Source organism: Zophobas morio, unplaced genomic scaffold (genome assembly GCF_036711695.1).
Source record: "Zophobas morio isolate AGI-343-1 ecotype UQ-CSIRO unplaced genomic scaffold, CSIRO_AGI_Zmor_V1 ptg000004l, whole genome shotgun sequence".
Lineage (NCBI taxonomy): Eukaryota > Metazoa > Arthropoda > Insecta > Coleoptera > Tenebrionidae > Zophobas > Zophobas morio.
The window spans coordinates 8,614,506-8,633,831 of record NW_026972109.1 but is presented as its reverse complement, the minus strand read 5'-3'; positions in this window follow the sequence as shown (position 1 = coordinate 8,633,831).

Below are 19,326 nucleotides of genomic sequence, written 5' to 3'. Positions count from 1 at the left end.
GGACGAAAAAGGACGAAAAAGGACGAAAAAGGACGAGGCAGGACGAAAAGGACAAAAAGGACGAAAAAGAACGACAAAGGACGAAAAGGACGAAAACAGACGAAAAGGACAAAAAGGACAAAAAAGGAAGAAAAGGGCGAAAAAGGACGAACAGGGACGAAAAAGACCGATAAAGGACGATAAAGGCCAAAAAGGACGAAAATGAGGAATAACGACGAAAAAGGACGAACAAGGACGGCAAAGGACGACAAAGTACGAAAAAGAACAAAAAGGACGAAAATGGTCGAGAAAGGGCAAAAAGGACGAAAATAAGGAATAAGGACGAAAAAGGACTAAAAAGGACGAGAAAGGACGAAAAGAACGAAAATGAAGAATAAGAACGAAAAAGGACGAAAAATAACAGAAAAGGACGAGAAAGGACAAAAAGGGCGAAAATGAGGTGTAAGAACGAAAAAGGACGAACAACGACGAAAAAGGACAGCAAAGGACGAAAAAGGACAAAAAAGGACGAGAAAGGACGAAAAGGACAAAAAGGACGAAGAGGACAAAAACGACGAAAATGGACGACAAAGGACGAAAAGGACGAAAAAGGACGAAAAGGACAAAAAGGACGAAAAAGGAAGAAAAGGGCAAAAAGAATGAAGAGGATGAAAAGGACGAAAAAGGACGAACAGGGACGAAAAAGACCGAAAAAGGACGACAAAGGCCAAAAAGGACGAAAATGAGGAATAACGACGAAAAAGGACGAAAAGGACGAAAATGACGAAAAGGACGAAAATGAGGAATAAGGACGAAAAAGGACGGGAAGGACAAATAAGGACGAAAAAGGACCACAAAGGAAGAACAAGAACGAAAAAGGACGAGAAAGGACGAACAAGGACGAAAAAGGACGAACAAATACGAACAAGGACGGACAAAGACGAACAAGGACAAAAAAGGACGAAGAAGGACGGAAAAGGACGACAAAGGACGAAAAAGGACGAGAAAGGACGAAAAGGACAAAAAGGACGAAAGAGACGAAAATGAGGGAAAAGGATGAAAAAGGACGAGAAGGACGAATAAGGACGAAAAAAGACGAGAAAGGACGAAAAGGACGAAAAGGACGAAAATGAGGAAAAAGGACGAAAAGGACGAAAAAGGACGAAAAAGGACGAAAACTGACGAAAAAGGACGACAAAGGACGACAAAGGAAAAACAAGGACGAACAAGGACGAAAAAGGACGAGAAAGGACGAAAAGGACGAAAAAGTACGAAAAGGACGGCAAAGGACAAAATGGACGAAAATGAGGAATAAGCACGAAAAGGAACGAAAAAGGACGGCAAAAGACGAAAAGGACGGAGAGGACGAAAAAGGACGAAAAGGACAAAATGGACGAAAATGAGGAATAAGGACGAGAAGGACGAAAAAGGACGAACAGGGACCAAAAAGGACGAAAAAGTACGAAAAGGACGAAAAGGATGAAGAGGATGAAAAGGACGAAAAAGGACAAGAAAGGACGAAAAGGACAAACAGGATGAAAAAGACGAAAATGAGGAACAAGGACGAAAAAGGACGAGAAGGACGAGAAAGGATGAAAAAGGACGAAAAGGACGAGAAAGGACGAAAAGAACAAACAGGATGAAAAAGACGAAAATGAGGAAAAAGGACGAAAAAGGACGAGAAGGACGAATAAGGACGAAAAACGACGAAAACTGACGAAAATGAGGAATAAGGACGAGAAAGACGAAAAAGGACGAAAAAGTACGAAAAGGACGAAAAGGATGAGGAGGATGAAAAGGACGAAAAAGGACGAGAAAGGACGAAAAGAATAAAAAAGATGAAAAAGACGAAAATGAGGAACAAGGACGAAAAAGGACGAGAAGGACGAATAAGGACGAGAAAGGACGAAATAGGACGAAAAGGGATGACAAAGGACGAAAAAGGACGAGAAGGACGAAAAGGACGAATATGAAGAATAAGGATGAAAAAGGACGACAAAGGACGAAAAAGACGGAAAGGACGAAAAAGGACGAAAAGGACAAAATGGACGAAGATGAGGAATAAGGACGAGAAGGACGGAAAGGGACGAAAAAGGACGAACATGGACGAAAAAGGACAAAAAGGACGAATATATTCAATAAATAAAATAAAATATATTTTTCAAAAAAATTGTAAAAAGTTCTAGAATGTCTTGTGTTTGAAAGATTTTGAAATAATTTTCTGGGCTTCTTGTATCGTTTATTGATGAATATGAACTAATTTTTGGGTCCTCTCATGTTTTGTTGTTGAAAGAATTTGAAAAATCCAGGCAGAACCTGGAGTTCTTTTTTTTTTGAAAGATTTTTGAGGGATGCTTTATGTCTTTGTTTAAGGAATATAATAGAATTTTTTTGAAAGAATTTAAAAAATTCTGACAGATCTTTGGTGTTTTGTTAATGAAAGAACTTAAAAGAGTCTTGGAGACCTAGTGCCTATTTTTTGGATTAAGGATTAATCTTGGGGACTCCCTGTCTTCTACTTTTGATAGAATTTGAAGAATAGAATTGAAGAAACCTCGTGTTTTAATTTTAGTTTGAAACAATCTTGGGGACTCTTGATGTCTTTTTTTGAAGAATATGAAAGAATCTTTGGCGCTTCTTATGTTTTATTTTTGAAAGAATTTGAAAAAATCTCGTATACTTCTGGTGTTTTTGTTTTTGAAAAAGTTTGAAGGAATCTTTGCAACCCTTTGTGTTTGCTTTTGAAATGTGAGAGAATCTTCGGAGAACTCTGGTGCTTACTTTTTCAAAGTATTTTAAAGAATCTTAGGCTCACCTAGTGTCTTTTTTTAAGAATATAAAAGAATCTTTAGACCCCATTATGCTTTATTTTTGAAAAAAATTGATCCCTGATGTTTTGCTTTTGAAAAAGTTTAAAAGTTTTTTTTTTGAAGAATATGAAATAATTTTTGAGACCGCTCATGTTTGTTTTGTTATTCAAAATTTGAGCAAATCATGGAAAATGTGTTTTTTTTAAGAATCTGAAAGAACCTTGAGGGCCTAGTGCCTTTTTTCAGGATATAAAAGAATCTTGTAGACCCTTACCCTTTTACTTTTGATAAAAGTTAAACAATGGCAGTGAAGAAACCTCGAAAACCTTTGGTGTTTTAATTTCTAAAGATTTAAAAAAAAATTGTTTTATTTTTGACAGAATTTGAAAAATTCTCGGAGACCTCTGTCTTTTACTTTTGACAGAAGATATAGAATAGAAACCTGGAGGACCTTCGCTGTTTTAGTTTTCAAAGAATTTGAAAAAAAAAGTTCTATTTTTGAAAGATTTTGAAAAATTTCGGAGACACCTGGTGTTTTGTTTTTGAAAGAGTTTGAAAGAACTTTGTATTTTGTTTTTAAAAGGGTTTTAGAATCTGGAGGGCCGCTGATATCTCCTTTTTTAAAAAATGAAAGAATCTATAGGTTCTCATGTGTTTTATTTTTCAAAAATGTGAAACACCTCTAAAACCCCCACTGTTGTGGTTGAAAAAATATGAAATAATTTTCGGGGTCCCAAGTGTTTGAAGAATGTGAAATAATTTTTGAGATCTCTCCTGTTTTTTAATTGAAAGAGTTAAAAAAATCAAGAGCTTTTTTAAACTTTGAAAGAATCTTGGAACGCATAATATTTTGTTTTAGAACTAGTTGACAAGAAATATGCAAAATATTATGGACCTATATTTACTAATCAATCCATTCCTTTTTATATTAAAAATTTTGGAAACAATTCGAAAAATGCATAAATCCAATTCTACTTGCACTATGGGGTGTAGTATTTAGAAAAAGCGATAATTGCAACTTTCCTTGGAAATTAAAAACTTTAAAAACATATTTTTACGTTTTAACATATATTTTATATAAAATTAGAGGAGTATACGGAGAAGAAAATGTTACATAACGTTAGATGAATTACCAGAAGTTATTTATTTAAATGCTTGAACTTTAAAGAAATGAGGAGAAGAGACCTACTAAACGCGACGTAGAAAGTAATTTTGTACAGACAAAAAATTAGCGTTAGCCTCAATTCTTCTGCAACTAGCTCCTCTATTCTAAATTGGAATTGGTGTCAAAATCTTCAAGTCTAAAAATTTTCCTGTCTTTTGGAAAGTGACTTCACGTTTTTAAATGATCTGGAGGTTGAAAACAGTGATATTTTGAGTCTGGAGTTTATTATTATTATTATTATTACTATACGACCGAGCAGGAAGAAATAACTTAATGTTTTTCTGTTTTTTTTTTTGTGTTTTTATGTAGATATAAATGACTTAAATGTAACTTTTTAGGGGTTTGGTGACAAATTTCGAAATCAATAGTGAAATTAGTGACTATATATATAGTCACTGGTGAAATGGTCCGCTGCAATTGTTACAGATTCCTACATTACTATATAATCAGTTGCAAGATTACTACTCCTCAAACTCGAATAGCAATCCAGTTATCTGTTCACAAGCTATACTATCTTTCACACGTGTCGCCTCTGGCCACCAGAGGTCGCGCTCAGTTCCCATTCCAATTTTGGCGGGCGGTTCGACTCAAATAGCCCAACTATTTGTGTCGTAAATCTTTTTTTTGGTGCGCTTTTAGTATGAAAAATGGGCTAGCGACGATAAAAAACGCCACCTTTTAGGAGCGTATAAACGAGCGGTTTGTTGCATGGCATGTCCTCTAAAAATAGTTGGAACACATGTGCGTCTAAACATTCAAAAACACTAATATGCCAACGCTTCTCGGTCATTAGTGAGTCTTTAGCTAATAGCCTAACACCGTTTCATGTCAAAATAAACGTATTAATCAACGGGAAAACTATTCTCTTTGGTGTCTTCTGCCATAAAGGTTTTTTTGGGACGGTTTTGGCGAGGAGCATTATTGACGGGGAGGAACGTTCATCATTTTTAAAAGGTTTATAAGAAAAAAGTAAGAGTTATGTCGGCTTTTACTTGAAGGCTGTTGGGTGCGAGTTAATTGCGTTTGCGACTGTGTATAAAGTTATTAATTAATTATAAATCGATTTGCACATTTAATGTCCGCGCCATAAATTTGTTAATGTTGTGTTTTGATATGCTTACCTAATCTATTTAATTAGTTAAATTAATCTGTCAATTAACATGTATTTATGGATTTTTTAATCCGTAATTAATTTCATTTAGTCTGGTTACAATATTCTTGCCCGGTTCTGGAATTATGTAACGAGTTTTTCTATGTCAGAGCAAATATTCGCCAGATTTAAGTATCAACTATTCTTAAAAATGTAACTGGTTGTCAATAACAATATTAATGCAAATCGATCAATCACGACTAGACGGCAATTTTTTCTGAAATTGAAATGTCTATTTATTGCGAATAAACAGCATTAAGGTGTGCCACCGGAGGAGTTATTGAAGTTAACAGAGTTGTTTGCTGTTCGGGTACCTTGAAATCAGGGCCACATGTAGATAGACTCTTTTCAATGCACCGAATTTGAATTTTATTCTTTAAAATATACGCACTTGGCCGTTTTTGAATATGTTATGCAGACTGCAAGTACGGATTTTATAAAGTATAATTACGTGTCATTATTCTGCTGCATGTAAGCTATTGACAGAAACAATTTGCAATCTCGGGATGGGCAATTACATCCAGGATCATCTTCAATGCTGCCAACAAATCATTTAGAAAATCCATTGTTCCTAGCTGTCTCGACGTAATCACATGACGACTTAAATCTTCTTTAAACACGCACTGCATTTCCATCTTTCATGTGACAATCATTAATTACTAGCGGAAACCGCTTGATGCTGTCTTTGTCTGTTGCGTAGATGTGGTGTGGTCGTCAGACTTGGATTTCTGTGCCGTTTACGTATGGATTTAACATGGTAGTTTGAAATTTTCAAGCTGTGTACATTTTATGCGATATATAAGAGAGCTATTAGACTTTAATTGATTTCTTATTATGGGCAAAAGGCGCTGTCAAGAGCATAAATTTGAAGAAACTGTTAAATCCTGCAACGAGTACTGCACTGCTACCATAATGGTTAGTCTACTTGTGAAACTAATTTATTTCCACAGACGTTTCTGCATTTTTACGATTTTACATAGTTAAATATAATTAGATGACAGCAGCTGGAAATTAGGCTCATGATTTTATCACAACTATGTGTATGTAGGCAGGGGTTCGAATCCAAAGTTTATATACTTTTCAATGAAGTAAAATTTCGGGCTTTCAGACTCCGGTCTAAATTTTTCTCAAGTTGGTTTAGCAGGTCTCATTAGCAGGACCTCGCGATTCTTTCAAATTACTTCAAAAACTAGACACATGGAGTCTTCGAGATTCTTTATAATTATTTCAAAGACAACACGAAGGATCTCCGAATTTCTTTGAAACTACTTCAAAAACAAAACGTTAGGGATCGCCGAGATTCTTTTAAATTACTTCAAAAACCAGACACAAGGAATCTTTAAGATTCTTTCAAACAACTTCAAAAACGAAGCACATGGTGTGCCCGAATTTCTTTCAAACTACATATGTATTTTAGAAACAAAACAGAAGGGGTTTTCGAGATTCTTTAAAATTACTTCCAAATCAAGGCAATCGATCCCCGAGATTCTTTCAAAGTACTCTACTTCAAAATTAAAACAAAAGGGGTGCCCGAAATTATTTCAAACTACTTCAAAACAAAAATTGGTCCCGGAGATCCTGTCAAACTACTTCAAAATGAAAACAAAAAGGGGTCCTCGAGATTCTTTCAAACTACTTCAAAAACCAGACACAAGGGGTCCCCGAGATTCTTTCAAACTACTTTTATTTTATAAAATACAATATACTAACGCTTTCTAGTCTGTATTTATGTAAGTCTGTAGCATTTATATTAAACGACAAGATCAATTTAGTGACTGTGGTAGCTCCAAAAAAATGTACCGTGCTCAATAATACATATTTAAAATAATCTTTCACCAAAGTTTAGAGAAAACGACAAAAAAAATAACATGGAGTCGTATCTTTTCCCTTTCGTTAAGTCATTCATTACTTAAAATTTTAATTACAATGAGTGACATAACACGATAAAAGCATCTATCAGACAAAGAGAAAAAAAAAAATGAACGTCTCTAAATATGTATAATTAAAGGAAAAGAAAACGGACCATTTAAACTAAAAAAAAAAAAAAAAACTAGTGAAAGCTTAGTACAGTATAAGAGAATATTATGAAGACAAATATGTTGCTAAATTAGATTAAGTTACATAAATTAAATTAAAATGGTTTGCTCAATTATGCTCTTCAGTATTTAACTGTTTGTCTGATTTTGAGTGTGATGTCTTTATATTTTAACATGTAATTCTAATTTATATTTTGATGTGTAACATGCTGATGTATATTGGTTGTTAATGTTATGTTTAAATAAATTGATCCATTCATTCATTGATATTTCAAAAAAGAAGCAAAAAAGAGTCCCCGAAATTCTTTCCAACTATTTCAAAAATAAAACACAAGGGGTCCTCGAAATTCTATCAAACTACTTCAAAAACCAGACGCGAACGGTCCAGGAGATTTTTTCAAACTACTACAACACCAAAACAAAAAGGGTCTCCAAGATTGTTTCAAACTACTTCAAAACCAGACACAAGATGTCCCCGAGATTTATTAAAACTACTTCCAAACCAAAACAAAAGGGGTCCCCGAGATTCTTTCAAACTACTTCAAAAACCAGACACAAGAGGTCCCCGAGATTCTTTGAGTGAACTTCAAAACCAAATCAAAAGGGGTCTCCAATATTCTTTCAAACTACTTCAAAAATAAAACAAAAAGGGATCGCGAGATTCTTTCAAACTATACATCGAAAACTAGACCCAAGGAGTCCCCGAGATTCCTTCACACTACTTCAAAACCAAAACAAAAAGGGGTCTCGGGATTCTTTCAAACTACTTCAAAAAACCAGATACAAGGAGTCCCAGAGATTTTTTCAAACTATTTCAAAAACCAGGCTCCGAGACTCTTTAAAAACTACTTTTATTTTATTAAATACAATGTAATTAGACTGATTTTGGCAAATGACATGTCTTCTAAGAAAACAAAGGGTGGGTGGGCGGGGCTAGTACTTGCCACCCCCTCTTTTTTTACAGGGTATGTGATTTGCCAAAATCACTTTTACCTTAGCAGGTATTAGCCTCGCCCACCCACCCTCTCTTATCTTAAAGGGTATGTCATTTGCCAAAATCACTCTTATCTTAACAGGTACTAGCCCCGCCCACCCACCCTCTCTTTCCTAGAGAGTAGCTCATTTTCCAAAGTCACTCTTATCTTAGCAGGTACTACTAACTACGCTGTCTAGTTTTTACATAAATGAGTCTGTAATATTTCTATTAAACAACAAATATCTCTTTAGTGAATATAGTAAACCTCATTGCTATTTTGCTTATTATAAAAATAACTTTTATTATTATAAAAATAACTTTAATTATGATCAAAACAATTTTTTTACACAGTTGTGTAAGCTAAAAACAGTGGCGAAAACTGCGTTACGAAGTTTCCAGAATAAAGATATTGATTTTCAAATCTAAGTGATGAATAATAATTTCACGAAAATGTTAAAAAACAGACGAGGACAAAATTGTTTAAAAAAGACTCTCTTGTCTTACATAGTGAAAGGTGTGAACAAGTTATAGTTCAAATTTTATAATAATAGGTTTATTAATAACGGAGATACTACGTTCTGAAAATATATTGAAAATCCTGAAAGCCACAGGTAGAGACTCCTCTTAACTGTTTGCCAGATTTTATGTCTTTATATTTTAATTTTAATTTGTATTTTGACGTAAAACATGCTGATTTATATTGGTTGTTAATGTTATGGTTAAGTAAATTCATTCATTCTTTCATTCATGCTTCAAAAACGGCAAAAGGGGTGCCCGAAATTCATTCAAATTATTTGGAATTCTGTTTCAAACTACTTCAGAAACAAAATAAAAGGGGTCCTCTAGATTCTTTCAAACTACTTCAAAAACCAGGCACAATGAGTCCCCGAGATTCTATCAAACTACTTCATAAACAAAACACAAGGGGTCCCAGATATTCTTCCAAATTACTTCAAAAACAAGACATACAGCAGGTCCCCGAGGTTCTATCAAATTACTTCAAAATCAAATCATAAGGGATCCTCGAGATTCTTTCAAACTAGTTCAAAAACAAAACACAACAGGTTCCCAAGATTCTTTCAGATTACTTTAAAAATAAAACCCGCAGCAGGTCCCCGAGATTCTATCAAACTACTTCAAAAACAAAACACAAGGAGTTCCCGAGATTCTTTCAAACCATTTCCAAAACAAAAAAAAAAAAGATCTTCGAGATTTTTTCAAATTATTTGAAATACAAGACTCACAGAGAGTTCTCCAGATTCTATCACACTACTTCAAAAACAAATCAAAGGGATTCTTGTGATTCTTTCAAAATAATTCAAAAACAAAACGCAACAGGTTCCCAAGATTCTTTCAGACTATGTTAAAAATGAGACCCACAGAGGGTCGCTGAGATTCTATCAAACTACTGCAAACACAAAATACAAGGAGTCCCAGAGATTCTTTCAAACCACTTCAAAAACAAAACAAAACAAATCCCGAGATTTTTTTCAAATTACTTCAAAAACAAGACACACTAAAGGTCCCCGAGATTCTTTCAAACTACTTACTTCAAAAACCAGACACAAGGGATCCTCGAGATTCTTTCAAATTACTTCTCAGAACTAGAAATTTCTTGCAAACAACTTTAGGCAAATTACGCAAATTTAGACGTAGTGACCATTTTTTAATATACCAGGTGTCTGGAAAATGACGGATTAACTCTTCAATTCGTTCTAATTAAATAATTAAAAAATTCTTTATGATATAGATTACGAAAAAATGTACTTTTATAAAAGTGAAATTGGCAATACTGCACACACCTAATGCGTGAATACCTCCGGCTTACTTTCTGATTTCTTAGTAACAATAATGACTGAGATCTACCTTTTATTTTTTCTAGGACAATAAACATAACAAACTGATTTTAAAAGCTACTAGCCCCGCCCACCCACACTTTCTTTTATTAGGGGATATGTCATCTGCCAAAATTGATTTTATTTTAGCAAGTACTAATTCCGCCCACCCGCCCTCTATTTTCTTAGAGAGATTTCGTTTGCCAAAACCCTAGCAGGTACTATCCCCGCCCGCCCATCCTCTCTGCTCTTAGAATGTATCTCATTAGCCAAAATCAGTCTTATCTTAGCAGAGACTAGCACCGCCCACCCACCCTCTCTTTTTTTCGAGCGTATGTCATTTGCCAAAATCAGTCTTATCCTAGCTAGTAGCTGCCAAGATAAAACTGATTTTGGCAAATGAGACATCCTCTAAGGAAAGAGAGGTGGGTGCGGCTAGAACCCATTAAGACTAATTTTGGCCAATGACGTATCCTGTAAGAAATTTAATTAAATTATTATAAAAAAGACACTAGAGGCTCCAAAGCACTTTCAAATTCTTTCCAAACAGGAACATCTAGAACCTCAAGATTGTTTTAAATAATTTACAAAAAAAATCCCTATTCGCTCTTGTAAATCGCAAACATTTTGGAAAAATATAGAAATCTCGAACCACGAAACCTTGAAAAATTCTAAGAAATCAAGATTTCTAGAGAAGTCTTGAGAATCCTTGAGACAACTTTAAGAAATTTGAAGAAATCCTGAGAAATCTTGAAAAATCTCGAGAAATCTTGAGAAATTTTGAGAAATCTTGAGGAAATCTCGAGAAATTTTCGAAGAAATGTCAGAGAAATCCCTCTAAGATAATAGAGGGCGGGTGGGCGGGCTTAGTACTTCATAATCTAAGACCGATTTGGGTAAATGACATACCCACTAAGAAAAGAAGGGTGTGCGGGGCTAGTTCCTGGTAAGATAAGAGTGATTTTGGCAAATAATATATCCTCTGAGAAAATAGGGGCGGGTGGGCGGGGCTAGTAGTTGTTAAGATAAGACTGATTTTGGCAAACGCTATACCCTCTGAGAAAATAGAGAGTGGGAGGGCGGGTCTAGTACTTGCTGAGATAAATCTTATTTTGGCAAATGACATATCCTCACAGAAAATAGGGGCGGGCGGGCGGGGCTAGTACGTGCTCAGATAAGACTGATTTTGGCAAATGCCATACCCTCTGAGAAAATAGAGGGCGGGTGCGTGGGGCTAGTACTTGCAAAGGTAAAACTTATTTTGGCAAATGACATAAACTCTGAAAAAGTAGGGGCGGGTGGGCGGGGCTATGACTTGCTAAGATGAGATTGATTTTGCCTCTATTAAACTTGTAAAAACTTGTTAAATTTAAAAGGTGTTAAATTGCATATTTTGAAAGTAACGAGTTAAATTCCTTAATCCGATTGGACATTTGTTCTTTAACAACTCACTCAAAAATTGTTCTGGGACGCTCTGTATAAGCAAATTTAAAAAATATGAATTATATATTCAAAATAAATCACAAGTGTAGACTGGTCATATTTTGCACATTTTAGATAGGATTTATCCGGCTAAAATGAGAAAAAAATTTTGAGATGACGTCATCAATTTTTTGGAGAGGATAAGCAAATATACTTTGATTAAAAATGTATTATTCCTTACTATAAGGTTAAAACATCTGCAAGATTTCAAAGCATTCGGTTTGGCAGTTTCAAAATTAAATTGCAAAATGTTATATAATTTTGATTTTTTTCCAAAATTTGGGCGTTTTGGCATTTTCTATGTACAATTTTGAAGTGACGTCATCGCATGATTGGTGGGGATGATTAGACAAATTTTGGTTAGCGTTTTACCATCTACACCATATTCCTAATAAAATATGTACAACATTTGACAACAAGCGACACAGTATTTTCGGAGATTATCTGTTTAATCAAAATCAGGACGGGAGACAGACGTACAGACGGACAGACAGACGGAAAAGGGAGACCTATTTCTTCGTACTCCTGAAAGATCTAGAAAACGTAAGTAAAAGTGGCTTACGCTCGGGAAGTAATAAATTTATGTGGATAGTAGCACATAACTCAGTTCACTTTAGAAGTGAGCGGCTCGTCTGTTTGTTATAATTTTAGCAGATAATTAACACGAAGAAATGAAAATTGCTAAAAACCTGCAAAGCTACTTACGTAGTACCTCCCTCACTTCTCGAGCACAATAATTACTACATTCATCAAAGCATTTTAATTTATTTTAGTCCAGTTCTGTAATTATGCACTAGATCATTGTTAATGTCGTACTAAAATTTCAGACATGTTCGCTATGTAAGTCCTAAGACAAATTATAAAATTTCGTTCCATAAATTTTATTTTTTGATGATCATCCGTCTAATAACGATAAAAACGTGGGTACACTTTCAAATCAAAACTTTTTAAACCATGTCACTATAAATTTCAAGTTGACGCAATATATTTTTTGGAGAGGACCGAGATTGACATTTCCTGTTCTATACACTCTATGTGAACAAAAGTGGAGTCACTGTAGTTGTACTAATGTTCATAGACAATTCTCTCATCAAATTTCAATGTAACACAAAATACATAAGTACATATCTCATATGTAACTCTTTTTATATTTTATTTTTCTAAAATGTACAAACATAGTTACCTAATAGTTAATTTTGACTTTCGCTAATATTCTATTTGTCAATTTTGAGCTTCGATAAGTTTTTAGTCTTCGTGATAAGATGAGGGTTAAATCATAGATTAATGTAGATGCGACATACAGGCTGATTTTGCAAAACCACCCTTATTGACATTGGAGTCCTCAACCGTCAAAGGCAAGCGCCAAATTTAAATAGTCGATGCCAATAAAAAAGCTTTTTGTGGTTGTTGTCGATACACTGTATGATATTAACAGTGAGAAAAAAAAAATGAACAATTAAAATCATCCTTAAAAAATCGTAAAACCGAAACACTGAAAAATCGTAATATCAAAGAACTGAAAATCGAAGCTCCCAAATTTAAAAAATCAGATAACTGAAAAATCGAAACATCGAAAAACTGAGAAATCGAAAAATCAAAAGATCAAGAAATCATGGAGCCGAAAAGTCGAACAACTGAGAAACCGAAATAGGTCAAAATCGAAAAATCGAAAGTTAAAAATTGAACAATTTATAAATTGAGAAACTGACAATCAAAATGTCGAAAAATCCAAATCTCGATAAATCAAGAAATCAAAAAACTTAAAAATTTGAAAAATTGAAAAATTGAGAGATTGAAACATCCAAAGAACGAAAAGTGATGAAGTCGAAAAATTGAAAAATGGAGAAATCGACAAACAAAAAGTTAAAAGTTGAAAAACTGGAAAAGCGAAAAATTCAAAAAACGAAAAAATGGAAAACTGGAAAAACTGAGAAACCGAAATAGGCCAAAATAAAAAATTGAAAAAATGATAAATCGAAAACCTGAACAATCAAATCTCGATAAATCGGGAATGAAAAATTAACAAATCGAAAAATTGAAAAACAGAACATCTAAAACCAGGAAGTCGAAAAATAGAAAGATTAAGAAATATTGAAAAATTAAAATATGAAAAGATTGAAAAATCTAAAATTTAAAAATCCAAAAATTGAAAAATCGAAAAAGTAAAAATGTAGACAAATCGAAAAATCCAGAAGTCAAAAATAGAAAAGCCGAAGAATTGAAATATTGAAAAATCCTAAAACTGAAAAATCGAAAAATCCAGAGTGAAGTCGCAAAATAGAAATCTTAATAAATCGAAAAATAGAAAAATTAAAAACCTGAAAAATAAAAAAAATAAAGAATTGAAGAACAGGAAAATCGAAACACTCGAAGGTCAAGAAATGGGAAAATCAAAACATCGATTAATTGAAAAATCGAAAAATTGAGTTTGAATGAAAGAAAAACTAAAAATGGGAAACTAAATCGGGAAATCAAAACATTGAAAAATCGAAAAATTTAAAACGACAATTGAACACAGAAAATCTAAAACCGGGAAGTCGAAAAATCAAAAGATTAAGCAATCGAAAAATTGAAAAATCGAAAAAGTAATAAAATCGACACATCGAAAACTCCAGAAGCCAAAAATCGAAAAGTCGAAGAATCAAAATATTGAAAAATCCCAAAACTGAAAAATGAAAGAAAAACTGAAAAATGGAAAACCTGAAAAATCCGAAAACTGAAATATCCAAAAACTGAGAACCTAAAAAGTCGAAAAATTGAGCAATAGAAAAATCCAAAAAGTGAAGTCGAAAAAAAAATCAAAAACCTGAAAAATCGAAAAATTAAAGAATTGAAGAACAGGAATATCGAAGAAATGGGAAAATCAAAACATCGATTAATTGAAAAATCGAAAAATTGAAAAATCGAAAATTTGAAAAAACGACAATTGACAAACAGAAAATCTAAAACCGGGAAATCGAAAAATCGATAGATTAAGAAATCAAAACACTTGAAAAATTCGAAAACTTCAAGAACTGAAATGAAAAATCGAGAAATCGAAATATCTTATATTGAAAAATTAAAATATCAAAAAACTGAAAAATCTAAAATTTAAAAATCGAAAAAGTAAAAAATCGACACATCGAAAAATCGATGCAAAAAAAAATAAGCTGATGCTGCCAACGTTGCAAACTTGTTTTTATACACTTTTTTAGAAAAGCTGACTTTAACTAAAGCCAAAAAAAAATGTGTTTAAATAACAATCTGTCTGATTTGTTGAGTATAATTTTTAAGCATCTGTGTCCTCTGGTCAATTAATTACTTACTAGTTAGGACACCAGACAAAGAAGAATATTATTATAATTCTCCTTTGTCTGTGACACGCGCCGACTGTTTCCGACGAGTGCAAAAACCTTTTTCGAAGGCAGCTTACGAATCTTAATTTAATACAAATTGTGTCGTAAAATTTCCAAATAAAAATATTTGGATATTCCACAATGAAAAGGGTAATCCCAGAAAAATAATAATCTTGTAGTTTCACTTTAACAATATTCAGCTTTAAAAAAAATTATTTTCCTGGTATTTTAAAATTAAACACCGTTAATGTAGAAACTAATAGCTAAAAAGAAACAACACTAACAATTAATTTTCGTCCTATTACGCCACGTTTCCTCACACACCTAAATATAACCCCCCGAACCCACTTCGAAAATATTAATGTTCCTCGAGCAAAAAAACCGAAACTTACAACTCGCTCATTAATAAAACTCTAAAAGCGCTCTCTCTCCCTTTGTCCCTTGCGTCACCCTTGTCGTCACCGCCTCAACTCCTGCCATCCGAAGAAGCTCCCATGTATCGCATTACCGAAGAAGAACGCCGAGAATTTGCATGAAGATGATTCCAAAAGCGACATGTGTCTGTCTGTCTGCCAGTGCTAATGACTAATTAATGGAGCGGTCGGATCGCGTTGGCTGCGACCGCGAAGCGAGAACTCTTCAAGCAAAGAGAAAGGAAGTGAGATATTATATGACTGTCTGTCTCGGGTCGTTTTGCTTTTGTTTTGGTGCGGCCCATCATTTTTCTCTCCGTTCACTTTGTTTTGCCACTTCTTAATTAGCTTGTAATTAGTTGCTTGCCGGTTTTTAGGGGGGCGGGGAAGTCCGGGGAAAAAGGGCTTTGTGGATGGATGGACGGAGTGGGGCGGGAAGAGCACCTTTAGAGGAGGGGGAAGAGTGCATAATTGGGGATTTTACAATAATGTTTTGTAATCTAAGGTCTATTTGTTGAAAATTGGTCGGAAGTTAAGTATTATAAATATTAGCCCCTAAAGTGTAGGCCAATAAATCCCCCTTCTTTCAAAAATCATAAAAAAAATTTGCGATTTTTGTTTTTGTTGTTTCTTCGGTTTTTCAATTTTCGCAATATTTAATTTTTCAACTTTTCGATTTGTATTTTTTCGTTTCGGTTTTTTATTTTCTTTGTTTTTCAATTATTGGATTTTGCAATGTTTCGATTTTACAATTATTTGTTTAAATTTTTCAATTTTTCCTTCCTTTAATCAATTTGCGATTTTTCAATTTTTTATTTTTTTTGTTTCTTCAATTTTTCGATTTATCGAGTTTTCCATTTTTAATTTTTCAATTTTCCGATTCTTTAATTTTCTATTTCTTCAAATTTTCGATTTGCAATTTTTGGTTTTGGTTTTTTATTTTCTTTATTTTTACGATTTCCCGATTTTTCGATTTTATAATTTTTTGCTTTTTCAAAACAAATATCCATTTTAAAGTTTTCATTTTAAAAATTTTCAGTTTTCTGATTTTCCATCTTTTGAATGTTCCAATATTTAAATTTTTCAATTTTTCGATTTCCAATTTCACGAGTTTCCATTATTTAATTTTTCAATTTTTCATTTCTTCAATTTTCCGATTTGCAGTTTTTCATTTGGGCTTTTTATTTTCTTTATTTTTTCAATTTTTGGATTTTCCAAGTTTTCGATTTTTAATTTTTCAATTTCCCGATATTTAATTTTTCAATTTTTCGGTCTTTCCATGTCACTTAACAATTTTGGCGATTCTATAAATTTTAGATTTTACGATTTTTGAGTCTTCCATTTGTTTTCGATTCGATTCGTTTTTTTTTCTTTCAAATTTTTCTATTCATCAATTTTTATTCTTTTCGATTTTTCAGTTTCTCCATTTTTAGTTTTCAATGCTTCGATTTTTTGTTTCTTCAGTTCTCCAATTTATTATTTTTAAAGTTTTCACTTTTTCGATTTTGGATTCTTCAGATTTTTAATTCTCGATTTTATTTTCGATTTCCCAATTTTTGACGTTTCTAAACCTTCAATTTTTGATTAATCGATTTTTTGATTTTTCCCATTTGTCGATTCTCGACTTTTCAATGTTTCTATTTTTCAATTTTTCGTTTTTTTTTTAATAATGGATATTTCGACGTTTCGATTGTTTCAATTTTATGATTTTCACTTTTTCCATTCTTCAATTTTTCTTCCTTTTTTCAATTTTTAGGTCACTTCATATCAGTTTTGGGATTTATCATTTTTTCGAATTTTCAACTTTTCGATTTTTACACTTTTCGATTTCTCGATTTTTTCAATTTTTCGACTTTTTAAATTTTATGTTTTTCGATTAAGCGATTTATTTGTTTCGATTTCTTGGTTTTAAATTTTTCGATTTTTTGATGTCTTGATTTTTTAATTTTTCGACATTTTTATTTTTTAATTTAAAAAATTTTAGATTTTTCGATTTCTCTATTTGTCGATTTTTCGAATTATCGGTTTTAGACTGTTCGATTTTTCAATTTTTGGAATTTTTAGATTTTCAATTTTTCAGTTTTTTGATGTTCCAATTTCTGAATCTTTCAATTTTTCGATTTATCGGTCTTTTTGTTGTTAAATTTTCAAGTTTTAACTTTTCGATTTTTCAATTTTAGCTTGTTTCTATTCCTCAATTTTTCGTGTTTCGATTTATCAATATCTCGCTTTTCCAATTTTTCCTCATTTCAGTTTTGGAATGTTTCAATTTCTGCATTTTTTTAATCTTGGATTTTCGATTTTTCGGTTTTTCGACTTGTAAATTTTTGAATTTTTTTAATTTTCGAGATTTTGATTTTTCAATTTTTAAATTTTAGACTTGTCGATTACTAGATTTTCGATTTTTCAGTTCTTCGTTTTTTTTTTATTTTTGAGTTTTTTTTATTTTTCAATTTTTGGACTTTTTAAATTTTACGTTTTTCGATTAAGCGATTTATTTGTTTCGATTTCTTGGTTTTCAAATTTTTCGATTTTTTGATGTCTCGAGTTTTTAATTTTTCGACATTTTTATTTTTTAATTTAAAAAATTTGAGATTTTTCGATTTCTCTGTTTGTCGATTTTTCGAATTCTTGGTTTTAGACTGCTCGATTTTTCAATTTTTGGAATTTTTAGATTTTCAATTTTTCAGTTTTTTGATGTTCCAATTTCTTAATCTTTCAATTTTTCGATTTATCGGTCTTTATATTGTTAAATTTTCAATTTTTAGCTTTTCGATTTTTCAATTTTGGCTTGTTTCTATTTCCCAATTTTTCGTGTTTCGATTTTTCAATATCTCGCTTTTCCAATTTTTCGTCATTTTAGTTTTGGAATGTTTCAATTTCTCAATTTTTCAGATTTTCGATTACTAAATTTTCCGGTTTTTCAATTTCTGCATTTTTTTAATTTTGGATTTTCGATTTTTCGGTTTTTCGACTTGAAAATGTTTGAATTTTGTAACTTTTCGAGATTTTGATTTTTCAATTTTTAAATTTTAGACTTGTCGATTATTAGATTTTCGATTTTCCAGTTCTTCGATTTTTTTTTATTTTTGAGTTTTTTTATTTTTCAATTTTTCGACTTTTTAAATTTTACGTTTTTCGATTAAGCAATTTATTTGTTTTGATTTCTTGGTTTCAAAATTTTTCGATTTTTTGATGCCTCGATTTTTTAATTTTGCAACATTTTTATTTTTTAATTTAAAAAATTTTAGATTTTTCGATTTTTCTGTTTGTCGATTTTTCGAATTCTCGGTTTTAGACTGTCCGATTTTTCAATTTTGGAATTTTTTTAATTTTCAATTTTCCAATTTCTTGATCTTTCGATTTTTCGACTTTTCGGTTTAAGTTTTTCGATTTTCAATTTTTCGATTTATCGGTTTTTTTATTGATAAATTTTCAATTTTTAACTTTTCGTTTTTTCAATTTTGGCTTATTTCTATTTCCCAATTTTTCGATGTTTCGATTTTTCAATATCTCGCTTTTCCAATTTTTCGTCATTTCAGTTTTGGAATGTTTCAATTTCTCGATTTTTTAGACTTTCGATTCTTGAATTTTCCAGTTTTTCAATTTTTGCATTTTTTTAAATTTGGATTTTCGATTTTTTAGTTCTTCGATTTTTTTTTTTGATACTTATTCAAGTTTTGATTTTTCAATTTTCCGACTTCTTAAGTTTTACGTTTTTTGATTTTGCGATTATTTGTTTCGATTTCTTGGTTTTCCGCTTTTCGAATTTTAGATTTCTCAAATTCCCAACATTTCATTTTTGGGAACTTTTAAGTTTCTGGATTCTTCATTTTTTCGATATTGCTCGATTTTTCGGATTTCGATTTTTCAATTTTTCGTCATTTCAGTTTTGGAATGTTTCAATTTCTCCATTTTTTAGACTTTCGATTCTTGAATTTTCCAGTTTTTCAATTTTTGCATTTTTTTAAATTTGGATTTTCGATTTTTTAGTTCTTCGATTTTTTTTTTGATACTTATTCGAGTTTTGATTTTTCAATTTTCCGATTTCTTAAGTTTTACGTTTTTTGATTTTGCGATTATTTGTTTCGATTTCTTGGTTTTCCGCTTTTCGAATTTTAGATTTCTCAAATTTCCAACATTTC